Source organism: Antedon bifida, chromosome 7 (assembly GCF_963402885.1).
Source record: "Antedon bifida chromosome 7, ecAntBifi1.1, whole genome shotgun sequence".
NCBI lineage: Eukaryota > Metazoa > Echinodermata > Crinoidea > Comatulida > Antedonidae > Antedon > Antedon bifida.
In genome coordinates this window covers 21034775-21045744 of record NC_136232.1, presented here as the reverse complement: position 1 = coordinate 21045744, position 10970 = coordinate 21034775, and the positions used below count along the sequence as shown (strand labels likewise).

Here is a 10970-nt window from a genome sequence, read left to right as displayed (position 1 = left end):
GTCATGAAGTCTCATTTTTATAGATAATAATATATAAGTTAAATAACATGTGTAGTATCTAAATGTCATGTATTAGACAGGGTTAAAGTATTCAAAATACATTATACTGTAACTCAGTCTAAGAACATACAGTAGATCTATAAAATGACTTGTTTCTCTACTTGATCAGTTAATAAAAATGCTTAGACAGTATTCTATTAAACTACCTTCACAAAATACTATATCTACGGAACTATATTGTTTGGTTACCAATCCCACAATTAACTTCCAACACATCTCCACAAACCTCCCCTTCCCCTACCCAACTCCTCTCCATAAACATCCCCTACCCAACTCGTCTCCCCTCCATGTGACTTTATGATTGACCATTTTAGACACAAGTCCATTTGCCATTTCTCCTTGGTTATACCATATTCTAGCAGTTTTTCCAATTCTAAATCAAACACAAAGGGTGCTGCATACTTAGTATATTTTGACTGGATTTAACCTTTCAATATCTCAGTTCAACTGTAGGTTTATCCCACTTTGAATAGAAAGAATTGTTCCTTGCATTGTTTTTCTATTGTGTCTAGGTCTAGTTTTTGCCGTGGACTTTAAAGTACTCAGTATAAGTTATTCATTCTAAAGATTTATCCAAAGATTACGAAATGTAAAGCCGCGCGCCCTTCGTTTTTTATTCAGCTATATTAACTCTGGCGTTGTCAAGGTAAAGTATCAGTACAAATTAAAATCTATCTGCTTTTAAGGCTTTTAAGGGTTAGAGCCTATGATACAAGCATCACATGTGACACCTATATCATGGAAGGTTAAGTTAAGGGTTAGGTTAGTGCCTATGATACAGGCATCACATTGAAAGAGTTAATAGGCTGTACTTGTTTTCATAAAAGGTTATCGTGAGGCTTCTTAGGACGAATTCTCTATCAATCTTGACTTCATTGTCAATGAAAATTGCCATTAAAATTATATTTCTTATGTTTGCTACACGCACTGAACAAAACTGTCATGTTAATGCCAACCAGTGCATTGGCTAAACATACCAGCAGAATATCCATTCAACCTTTAACAAAAGTAACACTAAACACACTGGTATAATAGCATGGATCTTTTATATTTTCTGTTTGATTTCATGTGGTTTGCCCACTCACAAGGGACTACTGTACTTTGCAAACAATGCATACTACAGTAGGGTTAGCCATGTACTGTGCCCACTGTATAAATACAATTAGCCTACTCTATTTGTAGTTAGCATGGCTGCCTTTACAAAAATGTAACCTTATTGATGCATTTAATATGGTTATGTTTAATGTTATTTTAATGCTACTTGAGATTGTATTTCAGTAAATAAAACAGTTCGGGGTCATACTACACCACTCGCATCATCCATAAAGAGACACAGCGCTATACGCACCAAACCCTAGTATTTCTAAATAATTGGAGCCTTTCTCCTAAATACAATTTGAACCGAACCGAAATTAGCGCCCTAATCTAGGGGTGTTTTGGTGTATGTTGTTTAGTATTTTAAACATCATACCATAAATTAAATTCATCTACTGTAAATCGCTGTCTACATTATCCAGCTTTACAGTATGTGACTACAAAAGTGGCCATATTGGACAGTGATGATCACTACCATATTTGGCCATATCACTACCATTGGTGCATATCACTTGTCAAACTAGTTTGATAGCGTAGACAGAGCTTTATATATTGGTTGAATTTAGATTTTTAAATTATAATTATATATATCACATTATTTTCTGTAATAAAGTATTAAACTATTCAAGAGTCAAAATTGCCAAAATAGTGTATGATTATAAAATAATTATTGAATTCTAAAGAAAATCTAGGGCACATGCTAGTAATCTAAGTGCTTAAATTAAATTATATTAAACTTAACCACACATTGATATTTTAAGTATACTACCCTAATAAGGAAAAGATTGAATAGATATTAAATTAGTGATACCATTAAAGTATTACTGTGCTGATAACCATTGACATGGATTTACACTTTAAAGTATACGTGCCACTCCTGTTTACTATTGTTTGTTAATCATACTATTGTATCATTTTAATAATATACAGTACTTTACATAAGGTGAGATTTGCAGTTTAAATTTAAATATGCTTTATTTCTATTAAAGCACTATATAAAAATATTTCACATCCATTAATTTTTACCATAGTAATTTATTTAACTTAAATATTTAATTTCATATACCCTTAGTCTATTTCGTGCCTAGCTTACCTGGATAAACCAACAATAGCCCCTTCTCCTCGAAGAGTGAGATATAACTCGAAAAGTAGAAGTTTTCATTGAATTCCCCTCTCCACAAATGGTATAGTCCATGAACTATGCCCTCAAGTGGGAGCCTGCCCACAAACCACCAGCATCATTTCTTTTCGAGACATGAAAGAGTAAACATGTCTTCAAAGAGCTTGCACAGTTTTCTTGCTGTTGCAATAGAGTTTTGATACTGAGACTGCTGCTATATGAAGCTAAGTAGTTTTTCTTGGTTACAGAGATTCATTGAACTTTGAAATGTCAATAAAATGACTTTTAGCAAGCATTTTTGTGAATGTTTTCACTTAGGCCAACTGGCTGAAATGTTTGCAGTACCATAGTGGCCAGGCCTAAATCTAGCAGGACAGCTTGTCTACTGCCTAGCATTGTGGTTTAGGCTTATTGTAGGCTGGCCTCCTGAGTTTCTTAAATTTTATTAATGCTCTCATAGGGGGCCTAGGCCTAGATCTTGCAGGGTCAGATGTTGCCCATGCATGTTGCCTAACAATAACATTGTGGCTAGACATAATTTTGTAAGGCCTAGCTGGAACTTAGTCTATATAAGAGGCCTAGGCCTACATACTGCAGGATCAAAGATCTTGTCTATGCTTCTTTCCTGACTGGTCTGGTTTTCTAGCTGAGTCATAGTTGACACTTCATTTTGGACACGGTCCGTATATTCGGATCAGCTGTTGTTTTCAGTGCAGCTACAATGCACCTCCAATCATGCCTGCACCCGCTGCGGCCTCTGCGGTCCCGGGGGTGAATGAGATTTCTCCGTTGTTACTGCAAGCCATCGTTGCAGCACAGAGAGCTCTGCCGAGGGATGAGCCCAACGCACCCTCTCACATGAGACCTCCTCCCCCAGTTTCATATATCGATATAAAGGCCCACAGCAAACCTTGTTTTTACGATGGTCCGTCTATCTGGCAAGAGATGACAGTGATAGGACGATGGTCTCACTCTCCAAGAATAAGTATGGGAGAACGAGACGGGCCTGGGGAGGAAGGTCTGCAGGCGTTCGCGAAACGGACGGCGGTACTGTCCTTTATTTTCTTTGGCGTTGAATTCATAAACCAAACGGTTCATTCGGCCCTGCAGGTAGGATGGAGACAGCCTCATCTATCCTGTTGGGGCTAAGACGAGGCGACTGGGCTGCCACAATAGACCGAAAGACGCTAAAGAGTGCTTTCACATGCCTATTGCAGATCAGGATCATGTGTTCCGAAACCATGACCACTTCTACCAATTCGTCGCTGCTGTTTGGCCTCTCAACGGCCCTGCGTGTGTGACACGCCTGGTACGAACGCTGGTAGCGTTCTTCCACCAACACAGCATTCAAATATTTATGTACTTAGACGATTGGTTATCGTGGCCCAGTCCAGGGACTAGTTGTTAAACAGCCTAGCATTTGTCCGCCTCGTAACGGAACAAGCAGGATTCCTTATAAACGAGGCAAAATCATGTCTTCTGCCTACACAGAATCCTCGTTTAATATCTCGGAGCTCAAATTAATTAGGTAACGGGCCGTGCGTGCCCATCCATATGAGCGAGTGGCCAAGGCAAGATATGCAGTGCTACATCTCATGCTCATGCTCCGACGGGGTACGACTGGCTACGCACATTAGAGTCACTGGCCAGCTTCGTCGCCCTCGTTCCGTGCTGCCGGCTCAGGATGTGACCATTACTATTGCACCTCCCGGCAGCTTTCCGCCAAGGACAGTATCGCGACCGCCGGCTCCCCCGCTGCTCCTTTGCAGATGCAGCTACCCCCTCCGCCACCGGCACAGCCTATGCAAAGAAACGAGGCTTCTACTTCTAGACAAGCTTTACATAATCCCCGTCATGGAAATAGTGGCGAGAGAGGCGCTCACCACAGAGGTGGTCGACGCCACAACAATGTGAAGTGCCGGTGACGGTTTGGGGGCGCCCGTCCCTCCGAGCGAGGGCGGGCAGGTGGGAGGGGCCGCCTGAGATGGTTTTGCGCAGGTATGGTACAGTAGGCCATGACAAAGGATAAGTAGGTCTCTACTGTTAGCGCTCGGGTATCGCATATCATTTCGAGCCCCTATGAGAGGTGGTGCCCGACATACGAGGTTCCGTCAGAGCCGCTTAAAAGACAGGCGCTCATGGCCGGCCTCGACGCACTTCTCCAAAAGGAGCTGTGGTGCAAGTTCACATTCAATATGCGATCCCGGGACACAAGTCCACCATCTCTTGCCAGAAAAGAAATCTGGCAATTGGCTACCCCTTTAAGTCTGAACAAACGGTTCATTCGGCCCTGCAGGTAGGATGTAGACAGCCTTCATCTATCCTGTTGGGGCTAAGACGAGGCGACTGGGCTGCCACAATAGACCGAAAGGCGCTAAAGAGTGCTTTCACATGCCTATTGCAGGTCAGGATCATGAGCTTCCGAAACCATGATCACTTATACCAATTCGTCGCTCTGCTGTTCGGCCTCTAAACGGCCCTGCGTGTGTGACACGCCTGGTACGAACGCTGGCAACGTTCTTCCACCAACACGGCAGTCAAACATCTAACATTTATGTACTTAGACGATTGGTTATCGTGGCCCAGTCCAGGGACTAGTTGTTAAACAGCCTAGCATTTGTCCGCCTCGTAACGGAACAAGCAGGATTCCTTATAAACGAGGCAAAATCATGTCTTCTGCCTACACAGAATCCTCGTTTAATATCTCGGAGCTCAAATTAATTAGGTAACGGGCCGTGCGTGCCCATCCATATGAGCGAGTGGCCAAGGCAAGATATGCAGTGCTACATCTCATGCTCATGCTCCGACGGGGTACGACTGGCTACGCACATTAGAGTCACTGGCCAGCTTCGTCGCCCTCGTTCCGTGCTGCCGGCTCAGGATGTGACCATTACTATTGCACCTCCCGGCAGCTTTCCGCCAAGGACAGTATCGCGACCGCCGGCTCCCCCGCTGCTCCTTTGCAGATGCAGCTACCCCCTCCGCCACCGGCACAGCCTATGCAAAGAAACGAGGCTTCTACTTCTAGACAAGCTTTACATAATCCCCGTCATGGAAATAGTGGCGAGAGAGGCGCTCACCACAGAGGTGGTCGACGCCACAACAATGTGAAGTGCCGGTGACGGTTTGGGGGCGCCCGTCCCTCCGAGCGAGGGCGGGCAGGTGGGAGGGGCCGCCTGAGATGGTTTTGCGCAGGTATGGTACAGTAGGCCATGACAAAGGATAAGTAGGTCTCTACTGTTAGCGCTCGGGTATCGCATATCATTTCGAGCCCCTATGAGAGGTGGTGCCCGACATACGAGGTTCCGTCAGAGCCGCTTAAAAGACAGGCGCTCATGGCCGGCCTCGACGCACTTCTCCAAAAGGAGCTGTGGTGCAAGTTCACATTCAATATGCGATCCCGGGACACAAGTCCACCATCTCTTGCCAGAAAAGAAATCTGGCAATTGGCTACCCCTTTAAGTCTGAACAAACGGTTCATTCGGCCCTGCAGGTAGGATGTAGACAGCCTTCATCTATCCTGTTGGGGCTAAGACGAGGCGACTGGGCTGCCACAATAGACCGAAAGGCGCTAACGAGTGCTTTCACATGCCTATTGCAGGTCAGGATCATGAGCTTCCGAAACCATGATCACTTATACCAATTCGTCGCTCTGCTGTTCGGCCTCTAAACGGCCCTGCGTGTGTGACACGCCTGGTACGAACGCTGGCAACGTTCTTCCACCAACACGGCAGTCAAACATCTAACATTTATGTACTTAGACGATTGGTTATCGTGGCCCAGTCCAGGGACTAGTTGTTAAACAGCCTAGCATTTGTCCGCCTCGTAACGGAACAAGCAGGATTCCTTATAAACGAGGCAAAATCATGTCTTCTGCCTACACAGAATCCTCGTTTAATATCTCGGAGCTCAAATTAATTAGGTAACGGGCCGTGCGTGCCCATCCATATGAGCGAGTGGCCAAGGCAAGATATGCAGTGCTACATCTCATGCTCATGCTCCGACGGGGTACGACTGGCTACGCACATTAGAGTCACTGGCCAGCTTCGTCGCCCTCGTTCCGTGCTGCCGGCTCAGGATGTGACCATTACTATTGCACCTCCCGGCAGCTTTCCGCCAAGGACAGTATCGCGACCGCCGGCTCCCCCGCTGCTCCTTTGCAGATGCAGCTACCCCCTCCGCCACCGGCACAGCCTATGCAAAGAAACGAGGCTTCTACTTCTAGACAAGCTTTACATAATCCCCGTCATGGAAATAGTGGCGAGAGAGGCGCTCACCACAGAGGTGGTCGACGCCACAACAATGTGAAGTGCCGGTGACGGTTTGGGGGCGCCCGTCCCTCCGAGCGAGGGCGGGCAGGTGGGAGGGGCCGCCTGAGATGGTTTTGCGCAGGTATGGTACAGTAGGCCATGACAAAAGATAAGTAGGTCTCTACTGTTAGCGCTCGGGTATCGCATATCATTTCGAGCCCCTATGAGAGGTGGTGCCCGACATACGAGGTTCCGTCAGAGCCGCTTAAAAGACAGGCGCTCATGGCCGGCCTCGACGCACTTCTCCAAAAGGAGCTGTGGTGCAAGTTCACATTCAATATGCGATCCCGGGACACAAGTCCACCATCTCTTGCCAGAAAAGAAATCTGGCAATTGGCTACCCCTTTAAGTCTGAACAAACGGTTCATTCGGCCCTGCAGGTAGGATGTAGACAGCCTTCATCTATCCTGTTGGGGCTAAGACGAGGCGACTGGGCTGCCACAATAGACCGAAAGGCGCTAAAGAGTGCTTTCACATGCCTATTGCAGGTCAGGATCATGAGCTTCCGAAACCATGATCACTTATACCAATTCGTCGCTCTGCTGTTCGGCCTCTAAACGGCCCTGCGTGTGTGACACGCCTGGTACGAACGCTGGCAACGTTCTTCCACCAACACGGCAGTCAAACATCTAACATTTATGTACTTAGACGATTGGTTATCGTGGCCCAGTCCAGGGACCAGCTGTTAAACAGCCTATCATTTTTCCGCCTCGTAACGGAACAAGCAGGATTCCAATATGCAGCTACAATGCAACGCTGCGGCCTCTGCGGTCCCGGGGTGAATGAGTTTCTCCGGTGTTACTGCAAGCCATCTGCAGCAGTGAGAGCTTGCCGAGGGATGAGCCCAACGCACCCTCTCACATAAGACCTCCTCCCCCAGTCTCATATATTGATATATAGGCCCACAGCAAACCTCGTTTTTTTTACAATGGTCTCGCTCTCCAAGAATAAGTATGGGAGAACGAGACGGGCCTGGGGAGGAAGGTCTGCAGGCGTAAATGAAGCAACATCTTGTCTTCTGCCTACACAGAATCCTCTTTATCTCGGAGCTCAAATCAATTTGGTAACGGGCCATGCGTGCCCATCCATATGAGCGAGTGGCCAAGGCAAGATATGCAGTGCTACATCTCATGCTCATGCTCCGACAGGGTATGACTGGCTACGCACATAGAGTCACTGTCTAGCTTCGTCGCCCTCGTTCCGTGCTACCGACTCAGGATGCGACCATTACGATTGCACCTCCCGGCAGCTTACCGTCCAAAATCAGACTCACTTCACAAAGTGGTTGTAATGAATGCGTTCATTCTCACGCATCTGGTAGCTTGCGGAAGGCTGGTTGCTTGTGGGCAGACCCATTCAGAGGTCAGAACCGGACTTCCGTTTTGAAACGGATGCGTCCGAAGTAGGTTGGGGCGGCTATGCACTGTCAGTGGAAGTCGCTTCTCCGGCATTTGATCATGCAAGGAGACATGCCCACATCAACCGTTTTGAACTGGGCAGTTGAGCGTTCATTGGAAGCTCTCCTACCCCATCTGGCAAATCGCCATGTTCTCGCCAATTCCATCAATACAACTGTGGTTGCTCACATAAACAGCAAGGGGACATGTGGTCCCCAACACTGTGCTGCGACACATGGACGTTACTAATGTGGTGCACAGACCACAACGTAGAACTCAGTGGCCCAAGTTGCAGGCCGACTGAATGTGGAAGCGGACACTCTGTCCCAACCCACATCTACATCTTACGGAATGGCGTCTCCTTCCGCCGATTGCCACCCAAATTTCAACCACTTTGGGCGGCCCCACATAGATCTGTTTGCGACGTCAGGCAGCATGCATCTTCCGCACTTAGTCAAGATGAACATGCGTGGGCAGTGGATGCCTGTCCATACCGTGGGACGGTTTTGGGCTCATGCATTTCCACAAATTTCGATACTGCCGTTGGTCCTGACGCACATTCAACGCCATTAATGCCGAGTACTTCTGATAGAGCCGTTGCCCACAACAGACGTGGGTTTTTCTGCTCATCAGCCTGCTTTACGATCAGCCTCTACGTCTCCAGATTCAGGGAGACCTGTTGACGCAGGACTGAACTTTGCCGAACCCCCGATCCCTCGACCGGATTGTATTGCCACTGTCGGGGATCAGCTCAGAGTCTCGGACTTTCCAAATGGCCTGGCCGCCCTTCTTGTGACGAGTTCCCGACAGGAACCCTACTCGCCGTCTATAATAGCCAACTAAAACACTATTTTAAATGGTGCAAGCGCCAATAGATTGACCTTATGAAAGAGAACTAGGTAAAGTCTGCGCCTTCCTGCATTATCTGTTTGAGTCAGATCTGCAGGTCCGCACCGTGTCCGGCTACCGGTCTGCCTTGGGTGCTGTAATTCCGACCTTTAAAGACGGCTTGAGCATATCTACATCTCCTGCAGTTTCAGGTTGCTTTGCGAGATGTTTAGAGATCGGCCTCATGTTAAGGCCCTAGTTCCTGTTGGGACGTCAGTATCATACTAGCCGTTCTGATACATCAGTCAGATGCCTTTCGACAAGGCCCATTACAATTCTCACCTTTTTCGCATTCTTATTGGAGAAACAACATATGAATGCAGAGGCGTGTTGCACACTCCTCAAATCTGGTTAGGTTTGAGTGTGGCTAGTATTGATGCTTGACAGCTCGCAGATTACTGACTGTGTTTATCATTCCCAAATCTACTTATCTTTTGGGTGATATAATACATATATATACTTGTCTCCAGTGAGGGCAGTTAAGTTACAATCCACCGCACTGCCAGAAGGAGTGTCTCAATATCACTGCCTCGGTGCCCCGCACCAGTCAGATGCAAATTCAACAACTGAAAATTGAGTTATGTGCTTTATCAGACACTCCACCACCGGTTCACATGCATCAGTTGTGTGTGATTGCATACGTGTTGTATTCTGGTGGTACCAGCAAGGTGGCATACACAGTCAGTATTCACTCTCCCACCTATCGAATATCTCCACAAACCTTGCACCAGTAGCCACAGCAGAGCTGAAAGTAATGAATACACAAAGCTCTTTTAAACTTGTCTCCCACCGCCGACTAGTATCTAGTCCGGTGCTACACTGGCTATTGTTGGTTTATCCAGGTAAGCTAGGCACGAAATAGACTACACAAACCAACAGTGGTGTTGGTAGTCTATGAGTGCCGCTTACCTGGATAAACGGCCTCCCACCGTCCCCTCAGACAAGAGGTCTTGCGAAATGATGATGGTGGTTTGTGGGCAGGCTCCCACTTGAGGGCATAGTTCATGGACTATACCATTTGTGGAGAGGGGAATTCAATGAAAACTTCTACTTTTCGAGTTATATCTCACTCTTCGAGGAGAAGGGGCTATTGTTGGTTTATCCAGGTAAGCGGCACTCATAGACTACCAACACCACTGTTGGTTTGTGTAATTTTCGTGGTGATTTTATGAAAAAAATAATAAGAAAAGTGTTATTATACTTTTGCATCACATCATTGAAAGAAAAAGACTACAGATATTTTACAATTTTGTCATGCAATAATGATATACGGTAATGGAAAAAATGCATTATAGTATGAACTGCATATTCTTAATTATTACTTTAGTATTAGGATTTTATAATATTAAAAAAAAAAATTTTTACTTTAAAGACTTAAATTCTATTTTTTTTAAATTTGTTTCAGTTACAGTTGAACAGTAATTTGTTGTTAATTTATAGAAAATGTAAGCGATGATTTTTATTTAATAGGATATTTAATCTAATTGTTATCTTTCTAATGCTAACATTTCTAACATCATAATATATTTAATATCTATAGTCATCATTTAAATTGTATCCTCGATAGTGAGATGATGTCATATTGTTAGGTCACGTTTTAATTGTGATGATTAAAGTACTGTAGGTATTTATTACTATAAACAGTAATGTAAATATTAATTAGTATTAATTACAATGATAATTGGAAATTGAAGGCCGTGTGTTGTAATAGTCAAGTGCACACGTACTATACTACATATTATGGGAAAATGAAGGTGTCAAAATGCATAGAAGTCGGTGATCTTCATTCAATCAATATTAATTACGTCACGTTGATGATTAGCTGAATGGTAGAAGCCAACTCTCAACAAAAAATACTCATTTTATTTCAAGTAGAGGGTGACCCTAAACAGTGTATGCTGACAATCAGTCTTGATGAGTTATGATAAGTGTCTGTGCGTGACAGTGGCTGTGTACATACTATTGTAGTACAGTACACCGGGGTAATCCCCTACTCGTCTCGAAAGATGTGACTACTAGGTTCTTTAAATTAAAGTGCGCTTGAGCGAGATGTGTACACTGTTTATAGTCCTTATCCGAGAAGACTCATTCTACCACCAG

At 45.3% G+C, this 10970-nt stretch overlaps 1 protein-coding gene across 2 annotated transcripts in view; it reads left to right on the top strand.

Annotated features, from left to right (window-relative positions):
* The window catches only part of LOC144848482 (uncharacterized), a 37005-nt gene that overhangs the window by 11210 nt on the left and 14825 nt on the right, over positions 1 to 10970 (top strand). The window lies entirely within an intron of this gene.